Source organism: Macaca thibetana, chromosome 1, assembly GCF_024542745.1.
Source record: "Macaca thibetana thibetana isolate TM-01 chromosome 1, ASM2454274v1, whole genome shotgun sequence".
In the NCBI taxonomy this organism is placed as follows: domain Eukaryota; kingdom Metazoa; phylum Chordata; class Mammalia; order Primates; family Cercopithecidae; genus Macaca; species Macaca thibetana.
Window position 1 is genome coordinate 89,970,696 of NC_065578.1, and position 14,318 is coordinate 89,985,013.

The 14,318-nt window shown below is 40.3% G+C and overlaps 1 long non-coding RNA gene across 1 annotated transcript in view; it reads right to left on the minus strand.

The window, feature by feature from the left end:
- Positions 1-3,451: 3,451 nt before the first annotated feature.
- LOC126963974 (uncharacterized) overlaps positions 3,452-14,318 on the minus strand; it is a 41,917-nt gene continuing 31,050 nt past the window's right edge. The window contains exon 3 of the long non-coding RNA XR_007729270.1: positions 3,452-3,480. This is a non-coding gene — a long non-coding RNA (uncharacterized LOC126963974). The remainder of the gene's footprint in view (positions 3,481-14,318) is intronic.

A 14,318-nucleotide genomic window follows, 5' to 3' on the forward strand; every position in this document is an offset into this window, starting at 1 on the left:
TCACATTTGTCAATTGATGGATTAAACAAGTAAAGTCTTTTTTTTTTTTTTTTTTTTTTTTTTTTTTGAGACAGGTTCTCCCTCTGTCACCCAGGCTGGAGTGCAGTGGTGCAATCATAGCTCACGGCAGCCTGGACCTCCAAGGCTCAAGTGATCCTTTCACCTCAGCCTCCTGAATAGCTGGGACCACAGGTGCGCACCACCATGCCCGGCTACTTTTTTGAATTTCGTAGAAACAGGGTCTCACCATGTTGCCCAAGCTGCTCTCAAACTCTTGTGCTCAAGCAATCCTCCTGCCTCAGCTTCCCAAAGTGCTGGAAGTATAGGCATGAGCTACTGCACCAGCCTAAACAAACAATTCTTAAACTTTTTGGTGTTATTCCCTTTATACTCTTAAAAATTATTAAGACTTCAAAGAGATTTTGTTTATGAGGGTTTATATCTATCAGTATTCACTACATTAGAAACAAAAACTGAGAAAATCCTAAAATACCATTGCAAAACAAGACAACAGAATTGTACTTCTTGTTATGTTTCTGCATAGTTGCAAGGTAAACGTTGGGATTTTAAACTAACAATTTATTGGACAGCACTCAGGTTACAGAGATTTTACCAAATATAATTGACAATAACTACTTACAGCCTAGGAAGTACTGAGAATAACAGTTAATCTCAGAAAATGCACATTTTTTAATCTAAATCTACCTTAGAAAATTGTAGAAAACACAAGGTTATACAAGCATACATTTCATAAGCTGTTGGGGCAATGACATCATCTCATACATGCAGCCTCTGGAACATTACACCGCATACTCATGAAATAATGAGAATGAAATCAGTAAGTAACATCTCAGTAAAAAAAAAAAAAAAAATAGTTTGATCTCATGGATTCCCTGAAAGACTCTTGGGGACCCCCAGAGATTTCCAGACCAGACTTTGGAAACAGGTAAATTACAGTCTTGGTTAATAAGACAACTTAAAGATGCTTGTTACACAAAATTACTAGCAGGAAATTATAGGACAATTGGAATTCATTTTCTTGTGACTGGAATTTGTATTAGTTATCTAATGCTGTATTCGTTCTCTCACTGCATTAGTCATCTAATTACCCCTAAAGTTCATTCCTTAAAGCCATAAGCATTTATTATCTCACAGTTTCTGTGGGTCAGGAATCTGGGTATCACTTAGCTGTCTGCCCTGCTCAAGATGTCTCATGAGGTGGCATTAAGCTTTGGACCAGAACTACATAGTCCCAACTTGCAGAGTATCGGCTTCCAAGCTTGCTTATATGGTTGTTGACGTACTATTGGACTGAGGCCTCAGTTTCTCACTGGTTGTTGACTGGAGGTCGCCACCACACAGACCTCTCCATAAAGCAGCTTACAAAGTGGCAGAGCAAATGAGTGAGAGCGTAAGAACGGAGTCCCAAGATGGAAGCCACAATCTTTTTGTAAACTAATTTGGTAAGTGACATCCATCTCGTTTGCTGTATTCTATTTGTTGGAAGCAAGTAAATAAGTCAATAAGTTCAACCCAATGCTCAAGGGGGGCTACCAAGGGTACAAATATAAAAGGCTAAGATCATAGAGTTGTGCCTTAGAGGCTGCCTACTATAGCATTTTCCTCTTGCAAAAGGAAAGGCATGATTCAGCAAATGATTGATAAGCCAAAGACCAGTTCCTTGCATTATTCTGTTCTTTTTCTGCCTAGCTTCCTCTTGTCGTCATACCATTCTTTTCTTCCTTGTCTAATACTGCTGTTACCAATTAAGTGGTGTCATGTTGGTGAGAAGAGCTCAAGATATTTTAAGATTAGAACTTTATGGTCTTGGTTCAGCTCATTTGAAATGTGTTGGATTGCTATCTTAATAAATATTTCTCAGCCATGGGTATGTCAGGCCACTAGTTGTCTTTCAAAACCTATCTTTTCCATATTTCTGGGCACATGGCCATCTAGCTAGCAATTAGGTCTTCCCGCCCTTTGACAGCTAGAAATGACATGGGCCTAAAGTTTGGGCCAATGGGGTGTGAAAGAGATGTGTGCAACTGCTGTGTTCTCTCCAACTTAAGAAGGGGCCCATGTGCTGGATTTTGGCTCATCATCCTCTCTACCAGCTGGAAATGGTGACAACTTGAGCAGCCTTGGAAGCCATATGTTGGGGATGGCAGATCCACCCTGGCTTCATGGGACAGAGCTACCCCTTTAATCTGAATCTGTCAGATTGTTCCATGAGAGAAAAACAAACCTCTATCTTATTTAAGTCACTATTTGGAGGCCGTGTTTGTTATTAGTAGTTCAGCTTTTTCTCCAGCTGTCATACTTGACATAAATTAGACAAGGAACCCAAAGACAAAACTGTTTTACTCTCGTTTAAAGTACTGTTTTAGTTGATAGTTGGGGAGGTTATGTGTGTGTGTAAGAGGATAGGGGTGTGTGGGAATGCTATTCGAAAACAGCATTTTCAAATTTGCTGTGAACCTAAAACTGCTCTAAAAAATAATGTTTGTTAATTTGAAACAAAATAAAACACTGTTTTATACTTAGCAAATAGTAAATATTTTATTGATTCATCCATTGACATCATTCAATAAGTATATAAGCACCTACTACTATGTGCCAAATACACTGGGGACATCGTGGTAAACGCCATGTTCTCATTCTTTATTTTCATCAAACTTTCTCTTTAGGGAAAACAAAGCTATATAAGCAATTACACATGCATTAATTAATTACAATTATGGTAAATGATAAGAAGGAACGTATAGAGTGCTATGTGGTATATATAGAGAAACCCTAACCTATGAAACTCTAATAGAGATCATGTATTTTTAAAAAACAAAATAATAAAATCTCAATGAAAATAATTTCAAATTGTAATACATTTTAATCTCTTGAAAGAGATGCTCTAAGCAGTAAAAAATAAAAGTTGATATGTGACCTTAGCCTCTTTCCTCACCTGTAAAGTTAAGATAAAGTTTTCTCTTCCTATTTCCCTATCTCCATACCAGTTCTTCACACGTATAGCATTTTCCAATAACTCTTATGGTGCTGAATCTAGACAAAATAGCTCTTCGACTTCAAGAATAACCTGAACATGTGTGGAAAGGGACACATGTATCTGTGTTTCAATGAGACAAAATGGGCATGAAGGAGAAACCAGTCTCAAACCTAGGAGAGATGAGTTCGAGGTTAACTTGATATTTCATTTTTTGTTGTTGATTTGTTTTATTTTATTTTATTTTATTTTTAAAGCACAATGTCTGCCCTTCTGACACTTTGCTAACATACTGACAACTAAAAAGTTAGTTTGTAAAGTGCTTTGGGCCCCTTGGTGGTTAGACAGGCACGAAGTCATACATCAGAGAGAAGGCTTCCTGAAGATGACGACTTGGAACAGTTGAGGTTTCTGTCTGCTGTGACACCAATTGTCCCTTTGCTCTTCTGTAATTCTTCACCTGTAGAGATAGCATGGGAAGCAGGCTGGAAAGTAAATAGAGAAAACTCGAAGCTTTGTACTCATGAGAAATCAGAGGTAGTATTGTGTAGTCAATCAATAAGCACACAGACACTACCTCCAGCCTCCTTGGCTCAAACCCTGGCTCGGACACTTATTAGCTGTGTGAATTTGTTTTATTTTTATTTTATTTTTTTCTTCTCATTTCTTAAGGAGTACAAGCTATGTGAATTTGAATGCCACTTAACTTCTCTGTTCTTCAGTTTCCTCATCTGCAAAACACAGGAAATAATAGCATTGATCTTATTTGTGTGAGAATTAACTGCGTTTTAATCCATGTCTCATCCTTAGAACAGGGCCTGCATGTGACAAGTATTTGTTACTAGCTATTATTATTAATCATAATTGGATGATTTTTTGTTTACAGTAGTTAGAAAATTTTGAGTTAGATTAATTTAACAACAAAGTGAGAGAGGGTGGAAGAGGCCACACACAGAGGTTAAAAAAAAAAAAAAAAGTGCAGAAAACAGTTCTTTAAATAATTAGGTGTTTTGTTCTCAGAGAAAACTCAGTTTATTTCATAAAAGACCCCAAAGCTCTGCCTGGCTTTGCCCTTTCCTGGTTAGAAAAATTAAAGAAAAATGTCACTCTTTGTTTCCTGCTCTTTATCTTCGTTGAATTTGGATCCCTAAATACAAAGTAGAGCCGTGATCCAAGTAAGTTTTTCCACCAAAGCCTACACTCCGTTTGCAAATACATCCTTCCTAGTCCATTGTTTTTCCTTCCTCATTGGAAAGAATTTAAAATCTCATCAAAAGTACCAGGCTTTCCCAGCAAGTCACACATCCCCAAAGCCAGGTTCAATCACACCTCTCAGTGAAAAGGAACCCACTCTGGAAAGACAGGGACGGCAGCTCCTCAGCACTGCGTAAATTAATATCACAGCTGCCACTTTCATAAGAAAATCAAAACCAGCGTTTCGGTTTGTAAACATACACTTCACAGACCCACTGCAGGATAGAATGCTCCTAAGTATTCTGAATTTGTAACACCCAGAAAAACCTCCAGAGCGTTATTTACAGTACTTGCTTCATAGGGAGGAGAATTAATGTTTCAGTGTTTTAAGGAACAAACACAGACATAGGAAAGAAAGAAAGCAAATTATTTAATGAATACTTTTTAAAAATATGTCACTGTGCATAAAAGTGTTTAGAGATACATTCAAGGCCCATGTCACTGTATGACACTTCTTCATTATCACTTCAATAGCAGTGAATCCAGGGGGTGGGAGCACAAATTCTTGCTGTGTATTTCTTCCATGTAACACTTCATACAAAAAAAAATGACTTTAGTCCTTTAAGCCCCACCCCAATACTTTCAAAAATACTATATTCTTGCCTTAAAACAGTGCTTTTGTGTATCTCAAACGTTTGATGCACTGTTTGCAGTAGTAATATTGAATGAGCATTTAATTGTATTTCGCCATTCCTCATGATGATCAATAATGTGTTCTTTCCATATTCCACCTTAAAAAAATTTACAGTGGGATAAAATAAAAACACATCAACGGAAAGATTGTCTTCAGTTGGCAATGCTGGGTGAATTTTAAATTTCCCTTTTCACAATGCAGCCATTGCTATGAAACTCTGAGGGCGGATTAATGCTTTTCTGGTACTTCAATGTATCAGAACATGGATTTGCCGACAACAGCTGCAGCAAATTCCCCTGACTGAGAAGAATTACAAGTATTATCACCTAGATCATTAAACTGGGTTCATAGATTGCAGAATGTCTTCAATCAATTCATCTAAGATAACTTGAAGCCAGCTGGACCCCCTCAGTGAGAACTTGACTTAATTGGCCAATAAGTGGCTGGAAAAGGTGCATGCTATTTGATAAAATTACCGAGTGAGCAAGTGATTACAGTTTGGAGAAGCACCGACGGTAGACTTCAGGTCAGCCCTTTTGGGGAGGGCTAAGTTAATGTCCACTATTAAGTGCTGCTGTGAAAAATGGTGGCTTGCATGGAGCTCAGATGGAAAAGAGGATCCAGGTCAGGCTTCAGCTGATGGAGTGGGCAAGAGGCACACATTTATCATCTCTTTGGCCTCATTTCTGCCTTGGTAATAGTCCCACACTAACCACTCTGCCGTTGCCTGGTTTTCTGTCTCCCTTCCATTTTATTGGCATAACTAAAAATATTGCCCTAGCCAATGAATCCATCTGGAAGGAAAAACCACTTTTTCCTCAATAGTATCCCAAGGGTCTTTTCCACAGAAAGGTTAAAGAATCAAGAAGTTGAAGAACACGCCATTTATACATACATATCGATAATTATTCTCTTCCTGTAGTGAGGAGAGTGAAGTATTATTGTTTGCCTATGACATATGTCTACATATTATCAGCAGAGTTTAAGAAAATGGGTAAATCAAAATTAAAATATGTTACCAGCCTGTTGGCAAAAAATATTAAGTAAAAACAACTCTTCATGTTGAAGCAAAGGTTTCTTAACATTTCTTCCATGACATTTTTTTTTTCTTGCCGCTAAACGTTTTAGCCAGTTTGCAAAAAAATAAAACTTTTGACAGATTTAGTTCAAGATTTCAGGTTAACAGACCTGCAACAACACATTGTCACTTGAATTATTGGTGTTAGACAATAATGCGGTATTATTCAGGGGGAAGTCCCAAGATGAAGGTTCCAGTACACAGTGTACTCATTTCTTATCCAGAAATCGACCTGTTTCATGGATTTTTACTAAACAATGTAATTTTACTACATAATAAATAGCATTGGGGTTTTCCACAAGCAGAAAGATGGAAAATAATTCAAACTAAGGCTATGTTTGTATTACTGCCTAAGCTATCACACACATTTTAAATCTGCCTGGTGTTCATAAGATAAATGAGTTCATCAGTTTGCAAATGCCAATTGCATTGCTAGTATCCCTTCAATTCTATTTGTTAACTTACTTTTGGAGGTAAGTTCAATGGTTCTGAGCTCTGCTTTCCTCATTAGTGTGTCATTTGGGCAGACACACTATGTACTACGGAAGAAGTCGGCCTGCTCCACTCTGGCGCCACAGGCCTTCTTTCCAAGTGGGAAGTATATGCACACCTTGGAGCCTCTGCACCTACTGTTCTCTCTACTGGAAAACTCTTCCTCGTCTTCAGGCCTGTGTTCATATGTCACAGAAAGACCTTCCCAGGCAGTCTATGTAAAATGGCTACTTGCCAATCTTCCCTGTTTCTTGCCCTGCTTCACTGCTATTGATATCATATCATATATTTAGATTCTTATTTTATATCTACATCACTAGAATATGGGCTTTGTAAAGATCAGGTCATAGTTGGTCTTGTTCACATCTATATCCCCAGATTATATGCTCAATATACATGAATGAGTGACTATCTTATCCAAGAGTCACCAAGAATGAAATCCATAGGTTGCCATAAAGACAAGCCAACACACGCTCACCAGAGGCATTCCCAAGTAAAAATTTCTTGTTAGATACCAAGGTAGTTCGAGAGCATGTCTAGTATGATTTCATTGCTGTGCAGCTCATCACCCTTCTCAAGATCCACATGTCCCCCAGGGCCCTGCCACAGTCCGGTTTATTTCTCCTTGAAGCCTTTCCCCACTGCTCTTGCCTTTCATCTCTCCATGCCGTCCCAGCCCTCCCGTGTGTCATTGCTCCTTCTCTGGCTCCATCTTTCACCAGGCTTGCTCTTCATTTTCCTTTACAGTTTCATGTCCCCATATCATTTTCCCAATTAATTGAAGACAAGAAATAGGCTCATTGAAGGCAAGAAATAGCTCCAGATAACCTTTCTCAGTACTCATTGTTTCAGTCTTATAAAAGGTACATAGTAAACACGTGTAACATTGGAAGATTTTCAAATAGAAGCCATTGATTTGCATGGCAAAAGCAGCTAACATTTACCTAGAGCCTAGTCAGCCAGGCAATGTGTATCCCATTTGTGGAATAAAACAATGTCACTTAATCCTCCCAGCACACCATAGGGGTAGTTACTATTATTGCCTCCACCTTACAAATGAGGAACACAAGACCTAGAGAAGTAAAGTGTTTGGATCAGGTGACGTGAAGATGTGGCGTGCACCTGGACTCAAACAAACCCTGGTCTTTCTGCCCCAGAGTCTGAGCTCTAAGCGTGTTGTTCTGTTGCATTTGTGACTTGCAGTCTTTAGGCTTCTCTGTCAATGCATCTTTACTTAGGTCCCAGATCTTCCAAGGACAAATTGAAAGTCAAACATATTCTGCAAGTGTATGTTTTAAGTTGTCTTATTTTTATCATAGCCATGAACTATTTCCAACTAATGAGAAAGCAAGTCGTTTTCAATGCAGCAGCTTAGAAATCAACATCTTATGAAACTTCAATCTGCATTGATTTCCTAAACAGCAGAATTTCACCTCCACACCACCAATCTCCTGCTTCTAAAATATTTCTTCAGAGTGATATCGAAGAAAAATAAGGCAGGAGGTAGGGAATCATCTTCACAAGCTTTTTGATGACCACATTGTTGTTCTATCAGCTGTTTGAAATGGAAATCACCTTCTGGGTGGGAAAGAGAAGTAGAGGTTACAATTTCCACCTCCCATGGTATATTCCTAGAGTATTTTAGTGAAGAGTTAAATCAGAGAGCACTGGACTGGTACACACATTTTTCTGTTACCCTGAGATCTTTTGGGTGAAAGGGCAGCACTGAATTAAGCATTTAGTGTATTCAAAATCTGTGACCCAGAGCTGGTGTCTGAAAGCATCATTGATAATAGGGCTGGAAGCACATTATACTTTCCTGGTACTTATCTCATCTTGCCTCGGACAATCTACTCCAGGAGTCATAATTATCCCACTAGGAAAACTGTCCCATTGTCTGCTAGTCTTTACTGGCAGGAAGTTTTTCTTGCTCTCTCCCTCTGTATCCTTTCTCAGCAGGGCCCATTATTTCTCATTTAATTAGTAGCACTTGATATAAATAGCCCTTTCCTCTTCATTTATGTTGTTTTCATTTAAATAATTACAAAGTACAATGTTCCCACTCCCTATAGGCACATGTTTTATAGGCTGAGAAAGAGGATTGCAAGCCACAGGCTTCAGTTTATCTTTCAAGCATGACTCCACCATTTTCAAATGACCAAGGCAGATACCTTTGTGCTGATGATGGACCTTCAGGAACATGGGCAATTACTCTGTTTCCTCTAGGAATGGATACAGATAGGAACTGGCTGGCAGGGAGATGGAGCAAGCTACCCAAACCACCCAATGACACAATTGTTGATGTGGTCTACTGGAACATCTGTTCTGGGCAGGACACCAGGCAGGTGCTGTAGATACAACAGTGGATAAGATGCAGGCCTTCCCTCATGGGGCTTGCAGTCTTACAATCTAGAAGAGAGACTTGGGTCAAGGCTCTTGGACAGTGCTCAAAATTTATATGCATACGAAATTATGGGAGATTTTGTTAAAAGATAGATTCTGATTCAGTAGATCTGGGTGGTGCCTGAGAGTCTGTATTTCTTTTTTTAATTTTTAATTATTATGGATATGTAATAGTTGTACATATGACACATGTGATATTTAATACAAGCATACAAAGTGTAATGATAAAATTAGCATAATTGGGATATCCATCACATCAAGCATATATCTTTTCTTTGTGTTAGGAGCTTTCCAGTTCCACTTTTTTTGTTATTTTAAATTATACAATAAACTATTGTTAACTATAGTCTCCCTATTATGCTACTGGACACTAGGTCTTATTCCTTCTATCTAACTGTATTTTTATACTCATTAACCATTGCTCTTTATCCTCTCTCTCCACCACCCTTTCCAGTTCCTGAGAGGTAACCATCATTCTACTCTCTATCTCCATGAGTTCAATTTTTGTTAAGCTCCCACATATTAATGAGAACATGGGATATTTGTCTTTGTGTGTCTGGTTTATTTCATTTAATATAGTGTCTTCCAGCTCCATCCCTGTTGGTGAAAATGACAGAATTCCATTCTTTTTTATGGCTGAATAATAGAAAATATGGTACACGGATGATTTCTTTTTTTTTTTTTCCTGGTCTGTCAGATTTCACAGCCTTTTATTTTTCTATTCTATTTTAGAGAGTCTACATTTCTAACACACTCCCAGGTGATGTGATGCTGATGTTGCTGCCCCAAGGACCACAGCTTGAGTAGCAAAGAGTCTAGAGAGTGGCATCGAGACTCATCTCGGCATCCCGGCTGCCAAGTGAACGTTTTGCATTTGGGCAGGTTCCTTAGAGAAGTGAAGTCTTACCCTCTGGCAAATGGGGCTCTAATATCATGCCCCCAAGTTTTTGTGAAGCCAAATAAGTGTGAAAACATTTGATGCATTTTTATGTGCTGTACAAATCTATACTATTACAAGGAAATTATATTCTTGTACTCTGCATTTTTGAACATTTTGAACATGCTTTTTAAAAATTTTAATTAATTATTATTATTTTTGAGACAGAGTCTCATTCTGTCGCCCAGGCTAGAGTGCAGTGGCACGATCTTGGCTCACTGCAATCTCTGCCTCCTGGGTTCAGGCGAATCTCCTGCCTCAGCCTCCCGAGTAGCTGGGATTTCAGGTGCCCACCACCACACCCGACCACACCCGGCTAATTTTTGTACCTTTAGTAGAGACAGGGTTTCACCATGTTGGCCAGGTAGGTCTCAAACTCCTGACCTTAGGTGATCCGCCTGCCTCGGCCTCCCAAAGTGCTGGGGTTACAGGTGTGAGCCACTGCAATTGGCTAAACATGCAGTATCTTTAACCAAAATCTGATGTTACATTGTTTTGAACAGTGATTACTTCCATGTCTCTTAAACCGGACTTTCAAAGCAAATGTCTTTAATTTTAAGACCAGGGGAGTTGTGTTTCCAAGTTAGAATGCCACAGGAAAAGCACATTTCTATGGTTAAAGCACTAACACATTTTGACTTCACTGTGAAATGGCATGGGCACCAGGCACCACCATAAAATGGTCTTTGGATGGAACTTGAATTTTTTGATACTTTTATTAAAAAGAACTAGGACATCCATTTGGCTGGGAAATGTTGATATTGGGGATCATTTTAAGTACATTTTAGGTGGGCATGGTGGCTCACACCTGTAATCCTAACATTTCGGGAGGCCAAGGCAGGAGGATCCCTTGAGGTCAGGAGTTAGAGACCAGCCCAGCCAACATGGTGAAACCCCATCTCTACTAAAAATACAAAAATTAGTCAGGCATGGTAGCCGGTGTTTGTAATCCCAGCTGCCCAGGAGGCTGAGGCAGGAGAAGCGCTTGAACTCAGGAGGCAGAGGTTGCAGTGAACCGAGATCATACCACTACACTCCAGCCTGGGTGACAGAATGAGACTGCATCTCAAAAAAATATATATTTATATATACACATGTGTATATATACTTATATATATATATTTTTTTATATATACACATGTGTATATATATATACACACACACACACATTTTAAAGCCTTGGGTTTCTCTGTTATTAAGTGTGGTTATAGGCAAGGGTTTTGGTTTGCAACGTATCAGCAGCATAACCTAGAGCAAGTTACTTACCCTCTCTAACTCTGTTTCCTATACTACAAAATGGGCACGATGACACTTCCTAATTAAGGATGTTATGAAGATTAAATAAACCAGTGCATTAAGGGACCGAGGTACAAAGCAAACTAATATCAATACCTACTTCTCTTTACCAGTGTTTGGAAGAACTAAATCTGGCCTTGTTCTGAGTCATCTGGTATCTTATACATGTTCTGGCTCCTTCTTTAGCCAGAAGCCCTGTCCTGGGCCCATTACCCCTTCTTCTGCGGGTTCCCATTAGATTGCATGCTGATATTTAAAAAACAAAAAAACAAAAAACAAAAAAACAGGCTATTCCTTGTTTTTAGTAAGAAAATAAAGATTCAATAATTCATATTCATTATGATTGCAGTGTTTGCCCTAATTGTTTTTCGTATGGTAAAATATATATAACAAATTGCCTTCTTAGCCATTTTTAAGCATACAGGTTAGTGGTATTAAATACATTCATAATGTTATGTGACCATCACCACCAACCATCCCCAAAGCTCTTTCCCTCTTGTTAAATTGAAACTCTGTACCCATTTAACAATAACTCCTCATTTCTTCCTCCCCCTAGACCTGGCAACCATCATTTTACTTTCTATCTCTCTGATTTTCACTGCTTGAAGTACCTCATATAATTGGAATCATACAGCATATGTCTTTTTGTGAGTGGCTTATTTCACTTAGCATAAGGTCATCCAGGTTCATCCATGTTGTAGTACATGTCAAAACTTTCTTAATTTTTAAGACTGAATAAGATTCCATTGCAGGCCAGGCGCGGTGACTCATGCCTGTAATCTCAGCACTTTGGGAGGCCGAGGTGGGTGGACCACCTGAGGCCAGGAGTTCGAGACCAGCCTGGCCAAGATGGTGAAACCCCGTCTCTACTAAAAATACAAAAATTAGGGAGATGCAGTAGCGCGTGCCTGTAATCCCAGCTACATGGAAGGCTGAGGCACGAGAATCACTTCAACTCAGGAGGCAGAGGTTGCAGTGAGCCAAGATCGCACCACTGCACTCCAGCCTAGGAGACAGAGCGAGACTCCGTCTCAAAAAAAAAAAAAAAGACTCCATTGCATGTACAAACCACATTTTGCTTATCCATTCATCTATCAGTGGACCCTTGGTGATATGGTTTGGCTGTGTCCCTACCCAAATCTCATCTTCAATTGTAGCTCCCATAATCCCCATGTGTCATGGGAGGGACCGGGTGGGAGGTCTTTGAATCATGGAGGTGGGTTTTCCCATGCTGTTCTCATGATAGTGAATAAATCTCACAAGATCTGGCCGGGCGCAGTGGCTCATGCCTGTAATCCCAGCACTTTGGGAGGCTGAGGTGGGTGGATCACCTGAGGTGGGGAGTTGGAGACCAGCCTGACCAACATGGAGAAACCCCATCTCTACTAAAAATACAAAATTAGCTGAGCATGGTGGCACATGCCTGTAGTCCCAGCTACTAGGGAGGCTGAGGCAGAAGAATCGCTTGAACCTGGGAAGCGGAGATTGCGGTGAGCCAAGATCACGCCATTGCACTCCAGCCTGGGCAACAAGAGTGAAACTCCGTCTCAAAAAAAAAAAAAATTCTCACAAGATCTGATGGTTTTATAAAGGACAGTTTCCACACACACATTATCTTGCCTGCCACCATGTAACAGGTGTCTTTGCTCCTCCTTTGCCTTCCACAATGATTGTGAGGCCTCCCCAGCCATGTGGAACTGTGAGTCCATTAAACCTCTTTTTCTTTATAAATTTTATTAGCAGAGTGAGAACAGACTAAGACACTTGGGTTGCTCCCACATTTTAGCTATTGTGTATGATACTGCTGGGAACCTGGGTGTATATGTATCTCTTTGAGAGCCTGAACCAGGACTATTTGAAACCTCAATCTTGAAGATACTGATCGGGCTAAGAATGAAGATTATTTGTAGTATCCAGAGCTATACTGTCCACGTGAAAAACTGGTATAAAGATGGAGAAAGGGAAAAAACAAACTATCAAATCTGTTGAGCATTATTACATATTGGGCACTGTGCTGAACACCATACAAACATTACCTGTGCCCTTAGCTCCAGATGAGGAAACTGAGGTTCAGTGATGATAAGCAACTTAGCCAAGAGCTATGGACAATAATATTTGAACTCACCCACTTAACTCCGAGGTCTGTGATTTTAAAAACAGTTTCATATGCCTCGGTCATGTGATACCGCCTGCCTGTGAAGGAGAAGTATCTGTACCCTGCTCCTGCTGCCACTTTGTGCCCAACACACCCTAAGAGGACACCAAGGTCAAAGAGGTCTGCGAGTATCTGCTGCTTCATTGCCCACTGGCCAGCATGGAGATGGAATAGTTTGTCACTGTGTCTTACCTGCCTGTTGTAGGTCAGGGTTCCCCAGGAAAAGGACTCTGAGATTCGTGCATAAGAGATTCATCAGGGAGTGCTCTGTGGAACAACGTCTGTGAGGAATGAGGGATGTAGGAGAAACACCTCACCCAATCCCACAGGGCACTCTGATACCAGGATGGCCCTTGCGAATTGTACCACCTTGAGGCAAGGGAGGAGGCAAACTTTTTGCGACAGGCTCATGCTCTGCTGGCCACGCTGCAGTTCAATGATGTGATCATGGCTCACTGCAGCCTCAACCTCCTGTGCTCAAGTGATCCTCCCACCTCTGCCTCCTGAGTAGCTGGAACTACAGACATACACCACCACACCCAGATAATTAAAAAAATTTGTTTTGTAGAGATGAAGTCTTGCTATGTTGCCTAGGTTGCGTAGACTGTTAATCTCTCCTATTGACCATATTTCTGCAGGATGCTTGTGGTTGGGGATAGGGGCATGATTTTAATAACCCAAGGAGAGTGACTTAGCTGAAAGCCATCAGCCATCAAGAACTAGAGGGATGAGTGTGTCAGTCTGAGGGGAACTGGGTGGTCACTACAGCGTTCACTACAATAGCCCCTTGCTTCTTGCCCCCTCCTCCTCCCTGGGCATTCTTTCCTATGCCAAGAGGTTAATTCCAGAGATTGGGAATGGGGGCGGGGGGGCGGTAATCACATCTCCTGGGATGTTGCAAGCTGCATTCAGTCCTTTTCCTATCTGATAAATTATGTGATGGAGGTGGGGGCAGGGGAATGGTACCCAGACTCCTGCCAGCTTGGTTGCAGCAGCACAGAAGCACATCTAATCCCCAAGCACCACACTTTGGGCATTTTATTTGCATCCCTGGGATTTTTAAGTTTAAAAAAA